We start from the raw sequence: 23,044 nt of genomic DNA, 5'->3' as shown, positions 1-23,044 counted from the left end.
TCGGTCACAAGGCTGGCCCGGCAGACATCACAGGACAGCTTTTTCAAAGTGCGTCGCACAACAAATCCTGAAATTAGCTAGCAGTAGACAGATCATTATAATACTTAATAAGCATGGACACTTACTTTTTTTTACTATCTTATGTATCATGTATCATGCATCAATCTAATACACCTTGAATTGTTGTTGTTGGCCAATGATGCACATAGGCCTACCCTTTGGCTTTGAAGATGAGCAGGGAAGTTGAAGATGGTGGGCACAACACCAGCTTTAAGCCGGACAGTCTGCCCAGTCCTGTAAAAGTCTTCACTGCTGAAGTGCTCTCTGCAGAGCAGTGTCCTGTCATTTGCAACAAAACCATCCCATCTTAGGGCAAGTTCCCACTGTCTCCTGCTCTCTAGGCTTTTGGGAAACCTTTAAAAAAAGAAATGGGAGAAAGGGTACCCAGATATATCAATTAAACATTTCCACCCTTCTTTCCTTTAACATTAAGGGTAAGGATGTATCTATGTACAGTATGCATGTATGCATGTAAGCATTAGCTTATGCAGACTTTGAGAATAAGACAACCATACTAAAATAGTTAAAAAGTGTCCAAAAGAAAGATTCAAGGATTGTGTAAACAGGTGGTAGAATTATTTCTAAAAGCCAGGGTCAACAACAATCTTGGAATGTTATTATCTCACAGCCCTGTTGTTCCTGTGCAGCATAACTTGTATTGTACATAATGATTATCCTAATTATAGGCCTAATATAATATTGTCATATTTGTGGCAGGTGATCCCACAGGTTCCATTTGGATACTCCTTTCATTGGAGCAGCCATAGGCAGCAAAAAAAAAATCAGGCATCTTCACAACAGACTTCACAGACAGTAGGCCTATTTCTGTAAACAAAAAGCCAGCAATTCCCTGTATCAATGTATCTAAATGTAAGATATTTTTAACAAACCAAACCGCTTGGAAATCATGTAATTCTGCCTCTCCCACCATTGTAACATTGCTGTCAACAGTCAACTTTGTAATACTCACAGTCAACTTTGTAGCACACTCACAGCCTCTTTTTTTGTCTCTTAGCCTGCAGCTAAAAAATACAACAATATCCACACTTCTTCTTCTTCTTCTTCTGTCGTACTGTATGTCCTTAGACCTTCAGCTCTGTGTTAGCAAGCCAGTCCAGTGTGTCATTGTCTAAGTCAGTTAAGCCACGGTCACCATTCGGTGGCCGGTATATGGGGCAGCTAGTCATCACATGTTCCACAGTCTGTGATGGATCACCGCATTCGCAGTGGGCACTGTCTGTGAGACCCCACTTGTGCATTGCTGCACCGAAACGTCCCACACCTGTCCTCAGACGATTGAGGGTTGTCCACTCCTTACGAGGAAGGTGCTGGCCAGGAACATCTGTAGGATCCTCAATGAATTGATGGAGCCTGGATGGTTCTGCTGCCTTCCACTGTTCCCTCCATCTCGCCTTCACCCAGGAAGCCTTGGAGGTGTCGGCTGATGTTGTGCGGAGCAATTCCTGGGCCTCTGTGGCAAAGGGGCGCCGGGACTTCAGACGTGTGCGCTGTGGTGTCTCCGTGACGACCTTGTGGAGGAGGTGGGATTCACTCATCTGTGCCTTGCGAGCGAGGGCCAGCGTGGCCGCGTCGCGTCTGACTTCGGCTGGAGCGATTCCAGCGAGGACAGGTAGTTGGTTTGTTGGAGTGGCTCGAAGACATCCGGAGACAGTCCGTAGGGCGGTGTTGAGGGCAGGGTCCAGCTTCTTGGCATGGGGGCTACGGCTCCAGACTGGGGCACTAGGGTTGCAACGGTATGAGATTTTTAACACCGAAAACCGTGTCCGTGTCAACACCGGTATTATCGGTAACACCGTTTCAACCACCATTGCGTGTCTTGTCGTCTTGTGAGCACTCAGTAGCAACCAATGCTACCTCAAGCTACAACAACAACAACAACCATCCGACCATATTAAAAATTCGGCTTTGTAAAAAAGCAACAACACTGTTAAGTCCCTCTTACATCCAACATCTTTGAAAAGATTTCTCAGTCTTAATAAAGTCGAGGCGCGCTCACGTGATTCGGTCGTTATTCAATCGTTAAATGTGAGGTAGTGTTCCGACTCGATTAAAAATTCTGCTTTGTTAAAAAAGCAACAACACTGTTAGTGTTACAACAGCCCCGCATTTTCTTGTTTGGCTAATCGTTGTTTTTCTGCCTACTGCGCGCTGTGACATTATAAAGCCACAACTTGTCTCCGAACGTGCCCTGCGAGCGGGGACGAGACATCATGCAGTCTGATGGGCTGTGCCTCGCCCTGTGGATGATCCGTTGATTCTGGATCTGTTCTCGACACTCCCACACAGGGAACAGCTCCCGGCCACCCGCGATTGAGAACCGAATCCCATCGTTCATTTAAAAGAGCTGTTCAAAAGAGCGGAATCGTTGGCGAACGTCACATCTCTACTGCGCTCCTCGAGGCAGAGAAGAGCAGCGGCTGCGTTTCTTTTTATTTAACGGTGTTATCGGTGTGCGAGCACAACACCGAGTACCGCTGCAACCCTATGGGGCACAGTACTCAGCGGCGGGGAAAACCAGAGCCTCGGTGGAGATGCGCAGTGTTTTAGTGGTAGCTCCCCATGTGGTACCGGCTAGACGCCGTATCAATGCTGCACGGGCGGTGGTCTTTGCCTTGACGCTGTCCAGGTGTTGTTTGAATGACAGTGTTCTGTCAAGCTTCACCCCAAGGTATGTCGGGGAGGACTGGGACTGTAGCCGGGCATCGTTGACCATGATGTTAATTTCACGGGTTGCTTCCTTGTTGTAAAGGTGGAACATTGTTGACACTGTCTTCTCAACACTGAGCTTGAGGCGCCAGTTCTTCAAATATGAGGACAGAATGTTCATGTCTTCAGATAGGCCCTCTTCCACTGCTTCCCAGGAAGGCTTGCTGAGCAAGATGGCTAGGTCATCTGCATAACCATACTTCCGTGATGTTGTTACGGGTAGGTCATGGATGTAGATGTTGAAAAGCATCGGTGCTAGCACTGAGCCCTGCGGGACTCCGTTCCTAAGCTTTCTCACCCTGCTGCTTTGGCCGTTACTGGTGTGAAGACGAAAGCTGCGGTTGCTCAACGTCTCCATGATGAAGCACACCATGTGTTTGTCTGGGATGGTCTCCAGAAGCTTCATGTGTAGCCCACGCAACCAGACGGTGTCGTAGGCAGCCGTGAGGTCCAGGAAGACGCACCAGCTTTCTCTCCTGCCTGGAAGCTGTCCTCTATGTCGTGGCACAGAAGGGTCACCTGGTCTGTTGTTGACCTACCGCTTCGAAAGCCGGCCTGTTCTTTTGGCAGCTGGGGGTCGATCACTGGGGTGAGGCGTGCCAGGATGAGGCGTTCCAGGACCTTGAACGGTACACACAGCAGTGAGATGGGCCGGTATCCCTTTGGGTCATCGCTTGGCTTGTTTGGCTTTGGCAGGGCGATCACCTTAGCACGACGCCAGATCTTTGGCAGCTTTGAGTACTGCAGGCATAGAGAAAGGAAGGAACGGAGCCAGTCAGTTGCCTTCTTGCCTTGGTGTTTCATGTACTCTGGGTGGATGTCGTCTATGCCTGGTGCCTTACCGGTCTTCAGGCGTTGGATGGCCAGATCTATTTCTTGCGTCGTGAAGTTGGTGGATAGGTTAGAATCACACCCTGGGACCCTGAGCAGCTCATGGACTCTCACTGATGTTGCTCTGTTGAAGTCCTTGTCTGCGTTGGGGAAGCGGCCATTACTCAGCAGGAGCGATGCGATGGAGTTTGCAGTGATGGGGCACTGTGCAGGAGTTGTAATATCCACACAAAGAAATGTCATTTAGACAAAAGATTAGTTGTCATGAAATCGTTATTGGTCTCAGGAAAACCTCATATTTGAAAATCTTGATTGTTGTCTTGATAAACTTGTGCAAGTAGTAGCCATGCCACTTAACTATGCTGCATGCTCTTTTTTCGAAATGAAAAGCTTCAATTTCAACATGTCAACCAGCCTGAATCATAGCCACGTTAATAATGTTTGTAATAAACCAAACCGTTAGTAAATCCGTCAAGAATTCAGAGAGTAAAGAGTATTTAAGTGTGCAGATCACTCACCTTACACGCACTATAACATACAGCCTGCCGGCAGGACAGGGGGGATGGTCCTGTCCTAAGATGGCTGCCAGTGAACGACGCCGCCGACTCCGCCTTGCGCCATCTAGCCTTCTTATTGCGACCGTAAGGTCGCAGTTTAGTATCAAAACCTCCACCGGCCGTCCGTCGGTCGGTCGGTCGGTCGGTCGGTCGGTCGGTCACACGTCACACGTCACACCTTTGCCCTGCTCATATCTGGGCTCGTTTGTGTAAAGCCCATATATGGGCATATACGGATGACATCAGGGATATCCATATATGGGCATAAAAGGGACAAGGGCTTACAGTTAAGAGATCTCCATATATGGGCATATCAGAAAGCCCATATATGTTCATATACTGATGACATCAGGAATATCCATATATGGGCATAAAAGGAATACACAAACGAGCCCAGATATGAGCAGGGCAAAGGTGTGACATGTGACGTGTGACCGACCGACCGACCGACCGACCGACCGACCGACCGACCGACGGACGGCCGGTGGAGGTTTTGATACTAAACTGCGACCTTACGGTCGCAATCACGCCACATCATCGGCTGAGGACTGTGTGATGTCATCATATCTCCATATATGGAGACATAAGTTGCTCATGCCCAAATATGGGCTGGTGAGGTCAGACTTAGTGTGATGCGTAGGTTATCTCCATATATGGAGATTCAACTTCAATGAGTAACCATGGCAAATCACACCGTACACAAATGACCCTTATATAAGACCGGCATTATCTACCGACAGCTGCTATAAGCCAACCCTGGCGATAAGGTCTGAGTCGAAGAAATGCTTCTTTCCTGGTATAAGACCGGCATTGTCTGTCGTACATTTCGGTCAATTCCAGTGGGGATGCCATTGAAAAGTTAATCTAGTTGTACAAAGTAATCAAAGAATGGGTTGACTGGTAGGCTGGTTGACTGCTTTATCTGTGGAGAGTGTATGTCACTGAGAGTCCTTTTATAGCGATTGAAATCATGATGAGGTCACGATGAGTCATCTATGCCCAAATATAGATTTCTAGGTCAGATGGCCAATGGAGTTTGTGATGTCAAACCTAGCAACCCAATATAAACAAACCTGATGTCAGACCTGAAGTATCCTTTTATACCCATATATGGAGATACAGAGATCTCCATATATGGGCATATTAGAAAGCCCATATATGGGCATATACGGATGACATCAGGGATATCCATATATGGGCATAAAAGGGACAAGGGCTTACAGTTAAGAGATCTCCATATATGGGCATATCAGAAAGCCCATATATGTTCATATACTGATGACATCAGGAATATCCATATATGGGCATAAAAGGGACAAGGACTTACAGTTAAGAGATCTCCGGGCATAAAGGGACAAGGACTGTTACAGTAGATATAGAGATGTCCATATATGGGCATAAATGAACAAGGACTGACAAACACTGAGATCTCCATATAACCTATGGGAATATAAGGGACGAGGACAATGCGTAGCATTGTGAGCTTGTAGACCTATTTTCTAAATATTGTTGTACATTAAAAACTTGAAATGGGTCGTTCTGCATAGTACTTGGGATTTGTTGATGTAAATGTTCACATAGAGTGTAATAATTGGTAAAACAAACTTTTGGTCTATTTGTGGAGATAAGCGACCAACGGTCGCTTATCTCCCGATTAGGGAGTCTTACTGGTATATATCTATGACTGCGTCCACCTCTGGAAGGCTGCCCGCCGATGTGCCTGATAGGACCCTAGGGGGTCCTCAATCGTTGTGTAATAGAAACTTTATTTCTCCATGTAGGCCAGTACGCCCCTCCAAAGAGATACTTTTAAAGGTAGGAAAGTCGTTTTTCACTGAAATTCTCCTTTAATGTCTGACTGTGCCTCGTGCGAGGCGGGTCTACTCCATACAGTGAGGACCTGGTCTTTTGAAATCTTCCCAATTGTTCACACGGTCACGGTTATTTCGACCGCATTGGGTGGCTATTAGCTTGGAGTAAGCACAGCGACTGTAGGGCACACGCAACTCAAATGATCCGTGTGGGGGTGGGGGGTCCGAGGGCGAAAGACCCAAGAATCTCATACATATGCCCACGTACGCATCCTCGATGTGAATCACTTCAACGTGGCTGGAAGCTGCCACGAGCTTTCTGGGCAGGTCCGAGGACAAAACGTAGGCCGGTCCGTGCACATATCGTGGGAAATAACACTCGGGATAAACATCAAACGGTAGGGTAGGTAAAATTTGCTGCTTGGGTCTCTGTGCAGTCTCCCATTAATAGGGGCCCCAGTCAGGTAGTTTACCGCGGGGGCCTCCAGCAGCAGGTCCACCAGGTTGGGCACGTTAAGGAACACGTCCGAGTCCACCTTCACGGCGTAGGAAACGTTGGTGCAGCGGGAGTCCAGCCATTCAAACATCACCATGGACTTCACGGTCAGGTTGAAGTAGGAATCAACAAAGTCTGCCTGCAGGATGTCTCGGTGCTCGGCGGCCTCCTCCAGCACGTCCTGCTGCACCCGCTCGGCTCCGTCCCCCGTGGGAAGGCCCAGCAGGAAGAACAGGCTCAGCGTCTCGTTCCGCACCTCCGTCTGGGTCCACGTCCCCCACGTCGCACGGATGGCGTCGCGGTCGGCCCTGTTGCGCGGGTGCACCGGGACGATCAGCACAGCAAAGGGGTTCCGCAGTCCACACGTCGCCGGTTCATCCACTAGGAAGCTGTAATTATGGGGATAGGCAACGAAGTATGGTGGTTTCTGGGGTCCTCCTGCATCTCCTGGGCAGTTTTCATCTCCTCCTGCATCTCCTGGGCCGTCTTTATCTCCTCCTGATGACATGTACTTCACATAGAAGTAGTAAAAAGTAAAAAAATCAAAACCCACACCACAAGCACGATGATAGCAGCTGACGCAGCTGCTATCATGGTTCTCGTCCACCTCCTCCTGTCGGTAGAGCTCTTGGCTCCTTGTTGATTCTCCTCGTCTTTTTTGGTTTGCTCCATGACAAAGACCTAAAGGTGGACTGGTCTTGGTTGACCCAAGGTGCTACTAGCTGAAACGGTGAAGTACAGTAGATTGCCAACTCACAAGTGGTTCAGGATATGTGAACAGAGGTCAATATTAGAAGTTCTCTCGAAGCACTACTGGCATCAATCGATAGCTCTGGTTCGTCTTTATATTATATTATCACCAGCTACGGTGACTTCATCCCAATGATGTCATCATGGGTCATACCCTTAAATGGAGCTTGTGTGTGTGTGTGTGTGTGTGTGTGTGTGTGTGTGTGTGTGTGTGTGTGTGTGTGTGTGTGTGTGTGTGTGTGTGTGTGTGTGTGTGTGTGTGTGTGTGTGTGTGTGTGTGTGTGTGTGTGTGTGTGTGTGAACTCCGTTCCCAGCTCGACAGGAGCGAGGGGCATTCATCAACATTAACATATATAAATTAGAGATACTGTTCCTACGAAACAGTGTGGGCTCGCTCGTGACTATATTCTACAGCGTGCTAACTGTCATGCGAAGCTCAACCAATACTCCAGCTAACACCACTCCCAGATTTTCCACACCTCGATTGCACCTCATTGGCTAAGGGCCCTGCCTTTGTAGTGTGTGCGACGGAAGTCACGCGACTCACTCTATAAATAATGAAGATAACAGTGTTCTCGCCTTTCAGGTGAGCCCACAATAAATAAAGTTTCCCCAGGACTATAGTGCCAACATGACTATATACTGCAACATGCTAACTGTCATGTGAAGCTCAACCAATACTCTAGCTAACACCACTCCCACTCCCTGCCTTAAATTTGTACTGTCTGCGGCAGATATATGCGGCGGAACTCACTATATATAAATGACATGTGAAGCTCAACCAATACTCCAGCTAACACCACTCCCAGATTTCCACCTATTGTGCCTCATTGGCTAAGGGCCCTGCCTTTGTGCTTTTCTGCGGCACAAATATGCGGCGGAACTCACTATATAAATAATGAGGATAACATAGTGTTCTCGCCTTTCAGGGGAGCCCACAAAATGAGGATAACATAGTGTTCTCGCCTTTCAGGCGAGCCCACAACTATTGCCCGTGTACACAGTGGTTAATCACATGTGTAAGGAGCTACAGGGCTGGCTGGAGCCTGGAGCAGCCTGGTGGAGACTGTTGGAGTCTGGTGCAGTCCTGTGCACCCTGGTCTGGCCTATTCCAGCTGGATCCTGGTGGAGACATCTGCCCCACATCTGCCCCCCCCCCCCCCCCCCCCCCCTTTCCCTGGTCTATACTCCCACTTGGCTGGACGCGAGTTTAGAAACTCTAGGCTTGCTAAGGGAAACCACGCCCCGCACTCATTTTTGAAGCTTGTGATTGGCTGAACCGGAGGTTGGGAGCGCTCCGTTGTAGTCACTTGGACCGCGCGAGGTGCACCAAAACCCAATTATCATTGCGTTTATCGTGCGCTTGCCCAGGCCTTACGCCTAGGGCGCTCGGGCGCGAAGAACAGGACCAAGGTCCGCTGGCCTTCGCGCCGCTTGCAATGTCGTGGACAATAACTGAAAACGAGCGCTCCTTCCCTTAGCAAGCCTAGAGTTTCTAAACTCGCTGGCTGGACTGGCCTAGATTTAGGTGTGCTGGACTCTATTGGGGTGTTGTGCTGGGCTATACGAGGCAGTACTGTATTAAAATCTAAACATGTTCATGTAAAACTATTGGCCATGTTGTCACACTCTGACTCTGAGTGAGGGTCGTGTAGGTCGAAAAAGGCACTTGTATCCGTTTCCAAAATAATCAAAATACTCAAAAAATACCCAAATAGGAAAATGTTCAAAGGCAGTCAGTCAGAGAGTTCTTTGTTACAAAGACCAAGTGCTTTTATTCACATCTCACTCCAAGGAACTGGTGTTCACCAAAATAGAGCAAAGACACAAAAAACTATACAGATTGGCATTGGGTCCTCTCATGCAGCTCACAGCGAACAGAACTTCACAAAGGACAAACAAACAAATGAAATGGGAAGTGATGACACAAATAGCCTCTGAGTGGATTAAAATGGTGACCTCCCTACATGGCCCAGGGCCTCCAAGGCCCTAATAGCAATGATTAGTCAACTGTCAGTGGTCTATTGTTAAATATCTTTTTAACAATCAACTATAGTAGGCGGGTGCAGATATGGTTTGACCCTGAAAAAATTGCAACAAAAGGTTTCTCAATGGTTTATTGTAGTATCAGGTGTACTTAATAACATATCAAAAGTTTTCCAAAGTTTGACCACTAGAAACGTCCGATTTTCAAAATGGCCGCCGCCAGTCCCTTAAAATACCAATATCCCCTCATTATTCATCCTAGACAAGTAATGTTGGTGTCTAACCCCATTATTTAATGATCTAGAATTAAAATGAGCATATACAAATTATAGTTAAGTGATTACAACCATTATGTACATTTATGTATTAAAACAATTGATTATAAGCATGTTTATAAAGAGCATGCAGTATACATAGACATGAAAAATGATTATAATGTTATTGGACATTTCTCCTTTTTCCCACAAGCTAAAAGGCCCAGTATTGGAGATTTTACTTACCGGTAATTCACATTCTGGAGCTTTCTAGAGATTTATTTTGATACTAATGTGTAATACATTGATTATTACTGTGTGGTACTATGAAATTAGTCTAAACAGGGCTGCCATGTGAAGGCTCAGTACCGCTAGCCCCTTTTATATATTTGTTTTGTCTTTTTTTGTTTTTGCTTTTTTTTTTGCATTTTCTTTTTTATGTTTTTTTTTTCTTTTTCTTTTTTTACTTGTGTATTTTCATTTTACTTTATTTTTTTCACACCAGATTAACAATTAGTCGTCACACTCTTCCTCCCATAAAGGTTGATTATGTGGATTTTCACAATTTTCAACTTGACATGATCCACAAGCAGGCATGCAAGGCAGTCCGTATCTTCTACAACTACACTGTTGTGTTCGGCAAGCAGTTGTGCAATTACAGTGGACCATCTGCAGCAGGCTTTCTGGGGCAGCAGCTTTTTTTTGTCATAACTGGCACAAACCGATTGTCCTCCAATTTCCATCCCCAATCCACAGGATTCATGTCACTCTCCATTTCAGTCCACACCATGATCTGGTGATAAACTCTCTGGCAATGATATTTAGTTGAGGACTCTGTAGGAGGGAGATGTTCTGGGGTAACAAATGCCTTTGCAGACACAAATTTCTTGCTAAGAAGATTGTAGCGCAAAGATGCAAGTGCATCGGTATTCTTGCCACCAAACATGACTGCCATTGCCTTGCTCCCAAGGTCCTCTATGACAGCTTTTGCTTGATTTGGGAGTGCAAACTCATTCGCACATGTCTGGATGGTCGATTCACCATTCACAAGTTTCTGGAAAGCAGTACGGAAGTACGTGTGATGGTAAATACAATCTGCAGCATGCAGATCACAGCCAAAATATTCAATCCTGCCTCTCACAGTAAAGGCCCATTCATCTGCGCGATTGTCACAACACTCAAGAATGGACTTCACAAATGCATCTGTCTTTACATAACTAGCGCTTCCATGTGTTACTATTGTCCCACAGAAAAGGCAGTCTGTTTGGCTGTTGAAAGGACTAGTTGCTACTCTGGCCCTTCTCTTTGGTGGTTCAACCTTTTTTTATGTTGTCTTTTAATGGCTTTTTTATTGCGACCGTAAGGTCGCAGTTTAGTATCAAAACCTCCACCGGCCGTCCGTCACGTCACACGTCACACCTTTGCCCTGCTCATATCTCCGCATCAGTATGACATCACGCTGCTGACATCAGTATGACATCACACCGTACACAATCTCCAGATATGGAGATAACCAACAAATCCCTCCATATATGGAGATAACCGACGCAGTGGTGTCCGGTAAGAACTTAACCGAGATGCCTTGAATCGTATGGAAGGCTCTGAAGTCTTGTTGGGAGAACTAGCCGAGTATTGGAGATGGTTGGATGTGATGATAATAAGCTATAAGCCAACCCTGGCGATAAGGTCTGAGTCGAAGAAATGCTTCTTTCCTGCCAAGAATTGCCCCTTTATACTGTAGGGCTCGTTTGTGTATTGTATGACATCACGCCACATCATCGGCTGAGGACTGTGTGATGTCATCATATCTCCATATATGGAGACATAAGTTGCTCATGCCCAAATATGGGCTGGTGAGGTCAGACTTAGTGTGATGCGTAGGTTATCTCCGCTTTTAACTGCAGCTTTTACATTTTTAACTTTGTTATTTTTCTTCTTGCTTGTTTGATAATTTGTCTGTACTTTGGTTGTATTGTTTTTCGATTCCACTGTTGTAAAGCACTTTGGTCGGCATTGTCGTTTTTAAATGTGCTATATAAATAAAGTTTTGATTGATTGATTGATTGATTGATCTCCATATATGGAAATTCAACTACAATGAGTAACCATGGCAAACTGTCAACTGCCCGTATGTCTTGAGCGCAATTGAGAGCCTTCGTTACACCCCTAAAAACCAGTACTTGGGATTTGTTGATGTAAATGTTCACATAGAGTGTAATAATTGGTAAAACAAACTTTTGGCCTATTTGTGGAGATAAGCGACCAACGGTCGCTTATCTCCCGATTAGGGAGTCTTACTGGTTTATGTACTGCATTCGACATTTTGAGTGTACTTTTTCACCAGCTGAAATGTCATCCCCTCTTTGCTCACTTGCACTGTTGATTCCATCAGCTCCCTTCTGATGAACTTCAACCACATCAGCATCATCTCCTAATTCTGCATGGCAGATTTTGCAAGTCTCTTGGTTTATGAGAGCAGCACTCATGGTCAGGCTATCATTTTGAGTCAGCTTTTTTCACCTGCTGAAATGACTGTCATCCCCTCTTGGCACACTCACACTGTTCAGCAATCTATTTAATATTTTCAATGTTGTTTGCTACCCTACAACATGACACTGTGCCTGTCAATATTTATAATATAGTCAAAGTTTAATTTAGTTTAAGCCAAATTCGATCTGGCTATCCAAAACCTTTCAATGAGCTAACAATGCTGTCTTAACAGCTGCCAATATTATCTTCCATCACCTTCTGAATTACCAGGAAATTGTGACAATTAGATTTTTGTGTTAGGCTGATTTTAAGGATAAGCCTACTTTTGGTAAGAAAATAAAAATCTTTGATGTTATTTATTTTGTATTATAACTGATGTAGTTCACCTGAAACAGGTGATCCTTTCAGAGGGTTTTAATAGTCGCATACAAAATATTGGATTTTACAATTATGTAAATGTTTCTCAGCAGTTTGGACAAGACCAATGTATTCCTAGGCCCCATGAACATAGGGTTAGACACCAAAATTACTTGTTTAGGGTGAATAATGTACGAGATATAGACATTTTAAGGAATATATGGCCATCTTGGACGCCATCTTGAAAATTACCACTTTCCAGTGGGCAAACTTTGGAAAACTTTTAGTATGTTATTAAGGACACCTAATACTACAAAAAACTGTTGAAAAACCTTTTGTTGCAATTTTTTCAGGGTAAGGTGCTTTTTTTCCATAACTGCACTCGCCTATAGGCATTCTAGCCCTGTTAAGACAAAATCGTTGTTATCGCCTTTTCGCCACAGGGGGGAGGCAAAACTGCACGATAGAATAAAAGCCAAGGCAAATCAAAGAGAACGAATTCAGTGTGAGACACACGCACACGCATGCACGCACGCACGCACGCACGCACGCACGCACACACACACACACACACACACACACACACACACACACACACACAGTGGTGCTTTGGGATTTTTTTTCCCGGGCGGACGGTCATTTATTGACGTCACGTGCACGCGCGTGCACGCGCCTCTAGGCTATTTAGATAGAAAGGATGTCAGCATATCTAATGGTGGGAAAACAATAGTTTTCTAGTCTTAATAACATTTGCATTGTTACTTAAGATTTTATGTTCTACTTTCTTTAAATTCATTTAGAAAATACAGCGCTGCAGTAGGATAGAGAAACAAAGTTTGCCTTGAACGAATCTCAAACACTAAATAGCTACCACAGTAATGGATGAGGACACACACACACATTGACACATGCAGTCACAGCTGGAAACCTAAGTAGGCTATATATCCATATGAATAGAGGCTTGAGGACGCTCACACATTCACCACTAGAAACCTGTTATGCATAGTAGTAGGCTAGTAGCCACTGATTAAAGTATTGCTTGTAGTTATCGCGGATTCGCGGGGTGGGGGGTTGTCGCGGCTCTCGCGGGGGGGGTATGCACGCGTTTACACGGTCGTGCACCGTTCGGTGCCGTCCGTGCGCGTGCATGTGGGGAAATATTTCCGGCCACACGGCGTCCGGTCGCGTCCGGCCCCCAAAGCACTACTGCACACACACACACACACACACACACACACACACACACACACACACACACACACACACACACACACACACACACACACACACACACAACATAGCATCGCAAGTGAGTCAACCAATGCAGCAGATCAGACATATATAATCAATTGTCCTTTATCCTACTCTACAGCCACCCTGCCATAGGCTATCCATCCCTAAAAGCATTTTTTTCCACAAAGAGAAAGCAGTGGTGGAAAGTAGGCCCAACTAATAACATTTTCTCAAGTAGACTACTGTAGGCTACTTACAATTTTGAGTAGGCCTATACTCCACTATAGTCTACATCTCTGTCAGAGGCAAATATTGTACTTTTACTCTTACTCCACTACAATGAAAAAAACCTACTTGGTAGATTTGAATTATTGTTCTAAAACAAACATACTTCAGCTCTATTTAAACTTTGTCTGTTTGAAAATATTCGATCTACAAGCTCACAGTGTGTGGCAACCCATTTTCAAAATATTTGAATACACTAGCCCTTACCCGTTCAAAGATATGAGCTCCGAAATGATGTGCAGTGTGTGGGTTATGGGATGTGCACTGTGCACACAGTATATGAGGGATGGAAAGTAACTTTAACTGGTGCTTGCATGCTAATATGTAGGAGCATCAATGTAAGAAATACCCGTTCCATTTAACGGCTACAGAGATACTGTGTACCAATCTGCATGATTTTTGGACATCATCTGTAACAGGGCCACAGGGTGGGGGGGCCCTAAAAAATGATAGGCCATGGGCCCTCGCGGGGCTTAATCCGTCCATGCTCCTCCGTCATAGGCTAACAGACAGTGCAGCAGCCGATTTGATTGATTGAAGACGTTATTAGAAGTTTGCATTGGAAAAACAGTTTCATGACTGTAGCCTACAGTTCACGGGTACAAGGTCAACTAAAAGGATTCCTCAAAAAAGCTTTTGGGCTTGTTTAAATTGGGGTCCTCCTATAACATTGAATGACAGACAATTAAGAAAGGACTACTTTGTTTTGTTTTTTACAACAAGGGTCATATTTTAGATTGTAATTAGAGAAAAGAAAAAGTGAGGTTTAAAATGTTTTCATTTGCTTCGTTCTAATGTTTTATCGTGTTTGTGCTAAAATGTGGGGCATGCGTATACGCATGGGGGCATGCGTAAGTGGCTAAATATGTATTTTTTAGACACAATAAGCCAGAGTTTCTTTATTGCTATTAATTACAGTAACACTTCTAGCCCCCATAAATCACATCCAACCATGAAAGGTTCGCGTTGTATCTTGGGAATGGGCTTATTCCGTGTAAAATGACATATTTAGCCACTTGTACGCATGCCCCCAACCACTGAAATAAGAATCCCTTAAACAATAGAAAGAAGTAAATTAAATAATTTTAACACTCATCTTTTATATTCTTTATTTACTATCTAAAATATGAACCCTTGTTGTAAAAAACGAAAGATGTCCTTTAAAACACAGTAGCCTACTATGCAGAAAAAATAATAATAGGCTATAGAGAATATAGAGAATGTATAGAGTTAGATAAACTATTGTGGGGGTAAATATAATTGGATCTTATAACACATTCTTGTTAGAAAATCATAGGGGCCACTGGCACTGCAGATAATAGCCTAGGGGCCTATATTGAGTCATCTAATTTTCCTGTGCTTTTATCTGCGTACTGGTAACAAAGTAGACTTAACCTAACCTAATCAATCAATCAATCAAACACACACACACACACACACACACACACACACACACGTGTGCATGATTGACTATGCACCATGCCTCGATCGTGCATTGTCAATATAAAGATGATATTTTCAAAACTGTAGCTCTGTTATTAAATATAACCAATAATCACTAGGTGATTTATCCTATTGTCCCCCCCACCCACCCCTCTCTCCAGGAAAAAGCACAATCTTTCCTGCGCTCAACTTGTGTTGTCACTACTGGTCTCTGCGCAAGCAAGCGAGAGGGGAGAGAGAGGACACACTTTATTGGAGCTCGCAGTGTAGCGATTAACTAAACGAGTACGATAGAAAAACCCCACCTGACAGACAGTAAATCGAACCGGTTACTTTTTGACAGCTTATTTGCCCGCATGGTCTGAATATCGGGGAGAATAGCCTATAGTTGTGGCGGGGGTGGCAAGCCGTGCTTTTGAGAAATCACTTATGTGGATCATCTCCCCGTGAGCGCATATCCACGCCGAGAAGGTAGGTCTTGATTTTCACCTTACCATCACCGTTATGTAGCCTAATTCATGTTAACGTAACGTTGGCTGGGCTCTTCTATTTGTTGTTGTTCTGTATAGGCTATATTGTTTTAACTACAGTAGCCTATGTGCTAGGAATCGTCTCATCTTTAACAATAAAAGTATTGGTCTTTACGTGTCAGGTCTTGGTGCTGATGATGTGCAAAATGTTATCAGACAGAAAGACAGTCTGCTAGTGTTTTAATGTACGTGGTATATAGTCTAATAGCCTAACGTTGAAACGTAGGCAGACATTAATTAGTATAAATGTCAGCATTCCTGACAGCCCCTGCTGTCACTGTTGTCGATTCTGATGCAGGTGAATTTTCGCGATTCTCCCTCTCCCTTGCACACAACCAATGTGGATGGGAAGCACGCAGCAGAAGAGTTGTTATCCATTATGTGTTGAAAGACTCATTTTAATTCCACAGGTTGGAACCAGATCGGCGAGAAAAGTGGGGAAATGAGGCTGTTAATCGCTTTAGTCTGGAAGACCGCCCTATCCCTCTCCCTGATGTCTGCTGTCCAGGTATGGAGATGGATGGATGGATGAATGGAGAGATGGATGAATGGATCATGCCTGGCTGTTTGCCTCCCACCCTGCTTATTGGATCAGCTTGTGTGTTTTGATGAAGGGTTTTGCAGATGAACAGGAAAGGAATGGATGCGATGCACAGAGGGAAAGTTTTCAGTTTCAATTATCTTTTGTGTAGGGTTAGGGTGGGGAAATCTCGCTTTTTCGACGTGTCAAATGTTCGACGGCCCGCAACTTCGACGCGCCGATAGTTCGACTTAGGGTTCGCGAGATTTCGGCGCCGCTGTTTCGACGGCACGTTTTTTCGAAAAAACTGACGCCGGTCTTTCGACAGGGCGGCACGGTCTTTCGACTGGCCGGCACGGTCTTTCGACAAGGCTGCACGTATTTCGACAAAAAAAGAAAAAAAAAAGTCTCTCTCACACACACGCTCACCGCTCCTAACCCAGCCTTACCTCCCCCGACCCTCCCTCTCTCTCTCTCTCTCTCTCTCTCTCTCTCTCTCTCTCTCTCTCTCTCTCTCTCTCTCTCTCAACATTACCTGAGGACGTGGGATAAAGTAATCTTTACGGGATAAGCAGGGCCGTGCTTAGGGCCTAGGAGGACCCAGGCAAACCCCAGTTTGAGGCCCCTGGGTCGGGACCCATGTGTGTGTGGGTTGCGGACCAATTTCTAGGAGTCGCAAGTAAATGCCTGTTTACATTTGGTTTCCTTTTAATTATTGTCTCCACCAGCCGAAGGCTGAGGGAGAGTATGTTTTCCCCTCCGTCCGTCCGTCCGTCCGTGCGTCCGTGCGTCCGTCCGTGCGTCCGTGCGTCCTCGCAGTTTGTGAACAGCTAATCTCAGTCACCGTTGGCCCGATCGCTGCCAAACTGAGCACACACACTCCCTGGATGCCAATCTAGAACCTCTGCCCCACATTTTTCAAATCAGCCTCATGGTGGCGCTATAACAGGCCGATTTGTGTGGCCTGGTTGTTACCAGCTAATCTCCGGCGCCGTTGGCCCCATCGCTGCCAAACTGAGCACACACACTCCCTGGATGCTAATTCAGAACCTCTGCCCCACATTTTTTAAATCAGCCTCATGGTGGCGCTATAACAGACCGATTTGTGTGGCCTGGTGGAGACCTGTGCTCGTTTGAAAATATTTTCAAATAATTAAGATATGAGAAAATAAATCATGAGTTTAATGCAAACTAGCATTTTTTCAAAAATAATTCCATATAAACAAAATAAGAAAAAGCAATTGTGCTTCACTCTCACATGAATTTGTATAGCTACAAGATAACATAATGGGAATATCAGAGTTATTACCTACAAATAACTAACTACCTTAATGATAATAAGAACAAGAATAACTTTTAAGTGCCTGTTTTGCAGTGGTTCTCAACCTTTGTCTCACAATAAATGCATGTAAATGGATGTGTGTCCACAGGCAGCCTGTTAATTATATTTCAATTCATAGCTACTTCAATTATTGCCTTTATGCAGACAAATACATTTACTGCACCCAGCATTTAGCTTGTCAGAGTGGTCTTGTTGGAGTGCCTCTGTGCGGCTGCAGAGTTCATGTGCAACTTCTTCCAGATAGATTGATTGATTGATTGATTGAAGACTATTAAAAGTACAGTTTCATGACAGTACAGTTCACTGGTACAAGCCAAGGTCAACTAAAAGGAGATCCTAGTAACCTTTTCGGCTTATTTACACAGGAAACCTTTATGTATCTCATATAACCTTGAATGACGGACGGATAGAACTCCATCATTTGCAAAAGGGGGACCCTGCGATTTTCACTTGCAGGGGGGGCCTGCGATTTTCAGGGACTATAGTCGATTAAATGGTTAATCGGTTATTCAATGAATTTATACATGCATATCAATACCTATTAGATATGTCACAGCAGGGCAGGTATGCATATCAATAGACCATTGTCTGAACCTGTTAACTCATGTAATGTATGTGTAAGTGCCGGCCACTTGACATCATTCAAATCCCCCCCCCCCCCCCCCCAAACACTGAATTACCAATGCAACTACTAGGTAGTCGATGGTTCCACAAGGTGCCCTTTTTTTCCACTTGAGTACCCCCCCTTCAAAATGTCTCTGCACGCCCCTGCCTCTTAAAGTGATCCCTGACAAGTAAGCCATGTAGGCCTTAATATGTTATAATAACCCTCTTTAACCAAAATATACCATTTAAAACACTTACAATATATTCCTTTGAGAGAAAAAAAGTTATATTTTCAACCCATGGGGGGAGCCATTGCACTGTTCGTCGCATGCAGTGATGACGTAGAAGATACATTTTGGCTGGTCGGGCCCAGTAGGATGTTTTGCCAGGTTAGTAAAGTGTTTAATTCAACATCTAAAACTTGTTTACACCGCCATTTTAAATTGGCCCGTCCAGCCAAAATGTATCTTCTACGACCGTCATCACTACAATAATTGAGGTGTTTTTAATTATACATTGTAGTTATAGAGGACAATTATAATGTATTAAGGCATATTTGTCGTATTAGTCAGGGATCACTTTAAAGAGGGTTATTATAACATATTAAGGCCTACATGGCTTACTAGTCAGGGATCACTTTAAAGATGTATGTGACATCACAGAACACACATGAAGGAACTGCTTGGGTGATTAGGGCCATTGTTATCTGGTCTGCACCTTTGAGAGCCAAGCTCTTTTCAGATTCTAATGAGCTAATATGTCCAAAGCAATTGTTTCATGTTAACCCTCACTTCAACTGTTCTCTGTTCAACAGCTCAACGGGGGCCCATGCCCATGTTGGTTAAAAAAATTATAATAATCTCATGAGGCCCCCAGCCTGTGTGGGGCTGCCTATTTTGCCTGTATGGACTGCACGGCCCTGTTTAAGAGTAGCCTAATGAATGGCCACAGTCAGTGCGCAGCAGGCTCCACCAATCACTTAACTTACTTGTTAAAAGCAACATATTATTAAGACATGACAGTAATATGGGTGCAAAATGTACTAGCCCCATATAAACGTAAAATATACTCTCCTCCCTAGCTGTGGGCATATGCCATAGGCCTATATGCACATATTATGAACCTGCCGGTCTGTGTCCAATAGAAAGCTGCAGAGCATGGAGTTTTTTTTAAACAAGTACATGGTTACATGCGCAAAAATAACAGATTTACAAGCTATCAACACCGTCGGATATACAGGATGTTAGCTTGCAGATATGTTATTTTAAGCATGTGCCACCGCGCACACAGAGAGAGAGAGAGAGAGAGGAGAGAGAGAAAGCGAGGAGGCGAGAGACAGACAGACAGACAGACAGAGGATGCGCGAACACCCTGTGATAAGTTCTGTCGGGACAGTCTAGAGCATAAATTAAATAGGTTATTATAGGCCTAATCGGCGATCACTCACGTACTCCAGCTAATAAATCCACGGGGCTTCTAAATGGAGACCCTGCCTACAGTTCATGTTCATAGCCTTTTTACAAAATAATTCCCAATTTGGCATTGATTATATAGGCTACTTTCAGAGCGTTTGGTGTGTGTGTGTGTGTGTGTGTGTGTGTGTGTGTGTGTGTGTGTGTGTGTGTGTGTGTGTGTGTGTGTGTGTGTGTGTGTGTGTGTGCGCATTGCAACCCGGTCTCCACAGAAAATTGTGGTTTGTCTGTGCGTATGTGTGAGTGAGTGAGTGAGTGAGTGAGGGAGGGAGGGAGGGAGAGAGAGAGAGACGAGAGAGAAAGAAAGAGAGGGAGAGAGACAGAGACAGAGACAGACGGACAGACGGACGGACAGACGGATAAAACACAGTAGGCCTATGTAGATAGGCAGAACAACAAATAGCCTAGAAACGATAGAAGGGTCGGGGGAGGGGAAGGCTGGGTTAGGAGCGGAGAGAGGGCGAGATCATTTAGCGACCTACAACCGGGTTGCTCGCTCCTACTGGAGGCTGGAGCGTTGGCACCATGAGTCTGTCGGGGGGAGCGTGTCGCTGAGAGACTTGTTTTTTCATTGTCGAAATACCGTGCTGCCTTGTCGAACTGTTGTTGTGTCGGACAGTTGTCGTGTCGAAACATTGCCGTCCTTTTTTTCGAAAAAGGGTGCCGTCGAAACAGCGGCGCCGAAATCTCGCGATCCCTAAGTCGAACTATCGGCGCGTCGAAATTGCGGGCCGTCGAACAAATGACACGTCGAAATAGCGACACGCTCCCGTTAGGGTAAGATATGTATTTATTTTTGATTGGACTCTTCACTCTTTTGGCATAGGCTTGTCAATTGTCATTGCTTAGCCTAATATGTTCTTTACCCTGTTAAATGTCTAGCCCTATCCTTAATTGGATCAAGACATAGATGTGTTCCATATTGACATTTGCATATCTAGATATTTAAGTAAAAGTCTCGATATAATACATCTAGATCAGGGGTCTTCAACATTTTCAGGCCAAGGACCCCTTAGCAGAGAGAGAGAGATGAAGCAGGGACCCCCTCTACATATTGTATAAATGTCTGATGGAGATTTTCATCGATTTCATAGATAGATTCATAGACTTGTTTGACACTTAAAATCATAAATCGTCGATACTTAGTAAACTTGACCTTTCACTCTGTACTTGGTCTGCTCTTTTCTACCTCTACACCAAACCTATTTGCCAAAAATGGCCGATCTACAAGCTCTCCGAGCTTGTAGATCTGCTATTTTTGGCTGAAGTTCTCCTCGGAGTACAGGGATGTGAGGGTTCAATTGTTCATTTAAAATAATTATCCTATCACACAAGGATTTGGTGGCCCCCCTGTAGTAACTCTGAGGACCCCCTAGGGGTCCCGGACCCCCTGTTGAAGACCCCTGATCTAGCCTAATTGACTGTGCATATTAGCAATATACACTGTCAAATAATCTCTTATCTTTAAGTATTAGCTAAATGGAGGGTAGGCTACATTTGAGGATCATATGGTATACTCAGAATTAAATGAACCCTTTGGTGATATTGTCAGCCTGATCCACACAGTGCGGTTTTCCGTTTCAAATGTTTTTTATTAGAGCAAATTACATTAAGTCAGAGATAAATGCAACAACGTGTGCTCTTTTTTTTTAATTTTTTCCACACAAAATCAAAAGTTATACATTTACAAAAACACACAATGAAACAGTTAACATAAATAAATAATACATACAGACAATAGAAAACATACAAGTCATGATCCTAAGTAGTATCTCTGAAAGTCCCATCCCCTTCCCACCCGTCCCTATACTCCACCGTCATTAACACCCGACCATCCAAGTATAGCCTATGTTACTGATGCGAAGTATGCTATATGGAGAGAGTGTTTTCTACTGGTGATTCAGTCAGAGTGTATCAAAGGGTGCGTTCGGAAATGCGCACCGGGTGTGGTAGAGCGCTCGTTTTATGGTTAGATGTCACAGTTATTGTCCACGACATTGCAAGCGGCGCGAAGGCCAGCGGACCTTGGTCCCGCTCTTCGCCCCCGAGCGCACCCCGAGCGCCGCAGGCCGCGAAGTTACGAAGCCGTGGTGAATGCAATCGTTATATTTATGCCCAGGCCGTAAGGCCTGGGCAAGCCCACGATAAACGCCCGCGCAGTCCGGTGCGCATTTCCGAACGCACCCTTTGATACACTCGGACTGAAACACCAGAGGAAAACACCATCCCATGCTATATGAGAGGCGACCATACTTTTATCAAAATATGAAAGTTTGTCCCCAAGAGTATATCTAATCCTTTCAAGATGTAACGTGTTGGTAAGGTCACTGAGCCACATCTTCACTGCGGTTTTCTAAAGACACCTTTTCACTGGCTGACATTTACCTCTCCTGTCCGTCATATCAGCTAATCTGATCTGAACCACGCAGTGAGTTATTCTAGATTTGCAGAGCTCAAAATAGCACGTTGGTCAGTGTGGGAAAAGGTTGCCAGATTCTTTCTTTTTCTTTTTTTTTTTGTTTGTTCTTTTTTTTTGTGTGCCTGTGTATGAGCTGAGCTGAATGCAACTTCCTTTTATGAAGCAAGTGCAGGGCCGTCACACCAAATTCTGGGCCCTGGGTACAAAGATTCACTACGGGCCCCCCATGAATGTAGCGCGGCACCGAGTGCCGCGCTGGGAGTTTGTATATCTGCTATTTTTTTTATATATAAAAATTGTGAAAATGTTTGCAAGAAACCTATGTTTCCATGTCAGTGGTGACCCCCCCCCCCCCCCAGAAGCAAAATTTGAGTTACAAAGTTAAAAAATACTATATTCAAAGATTTGCACACATTTTCATGACTTTTCAAAAATAGCAGATCTACAAGCTCGCTGCGCGGCACTCGGTGCCGCGCTGTGAGCTTGTAGATCTGCTATTTTTCAATAGCTAAAGTTACTAGGGCCCCTCCACCTTGGGCCCTAGTAACTCAGTCCCACTTTCCTCCCCCTTGTGACGCCCCTGTGCCTGTGTATATGAGCTGAACTGAATGCAACTTCCTTTTATGAAGCAAGTGCATTGTGAAGCCTTGGTGGCTGATGAATCTAGAGAGAGAGGCTTATGTCAGGGTTTAATGGAGGAACTGGCAGAGAAAGGAGGGCTGCCTTAATCCCTGACAATTGGCTGCCACGGCCAGGTGCTAGTGCTGATGAAACCAGCTGGGTGAAGCGACCTTTAGTGTTTTGACCAGGTCTGTTGATACACGCTAATAATCCTGCGTGTTGGTTTAACTGAGAGTGTATGAGGACTTGGTCGT

Source organism: Nannobrachium achirus (genome assembly GCF_963921795.1).
Source record: "Nannobrachium achirus genome assembly, chromosome: 7".
In the NCBI taxonomy this organism is placed as follows: domain Eukaryota; kingdom Metazoa; phylum Chordata; class Actinopteri; order Myctophiformes; family Myctophidae; genus Nannobrachium; species Nannobrachium achirus.
Note: the sequence above shows the minus strand (reverse complement) of the source record.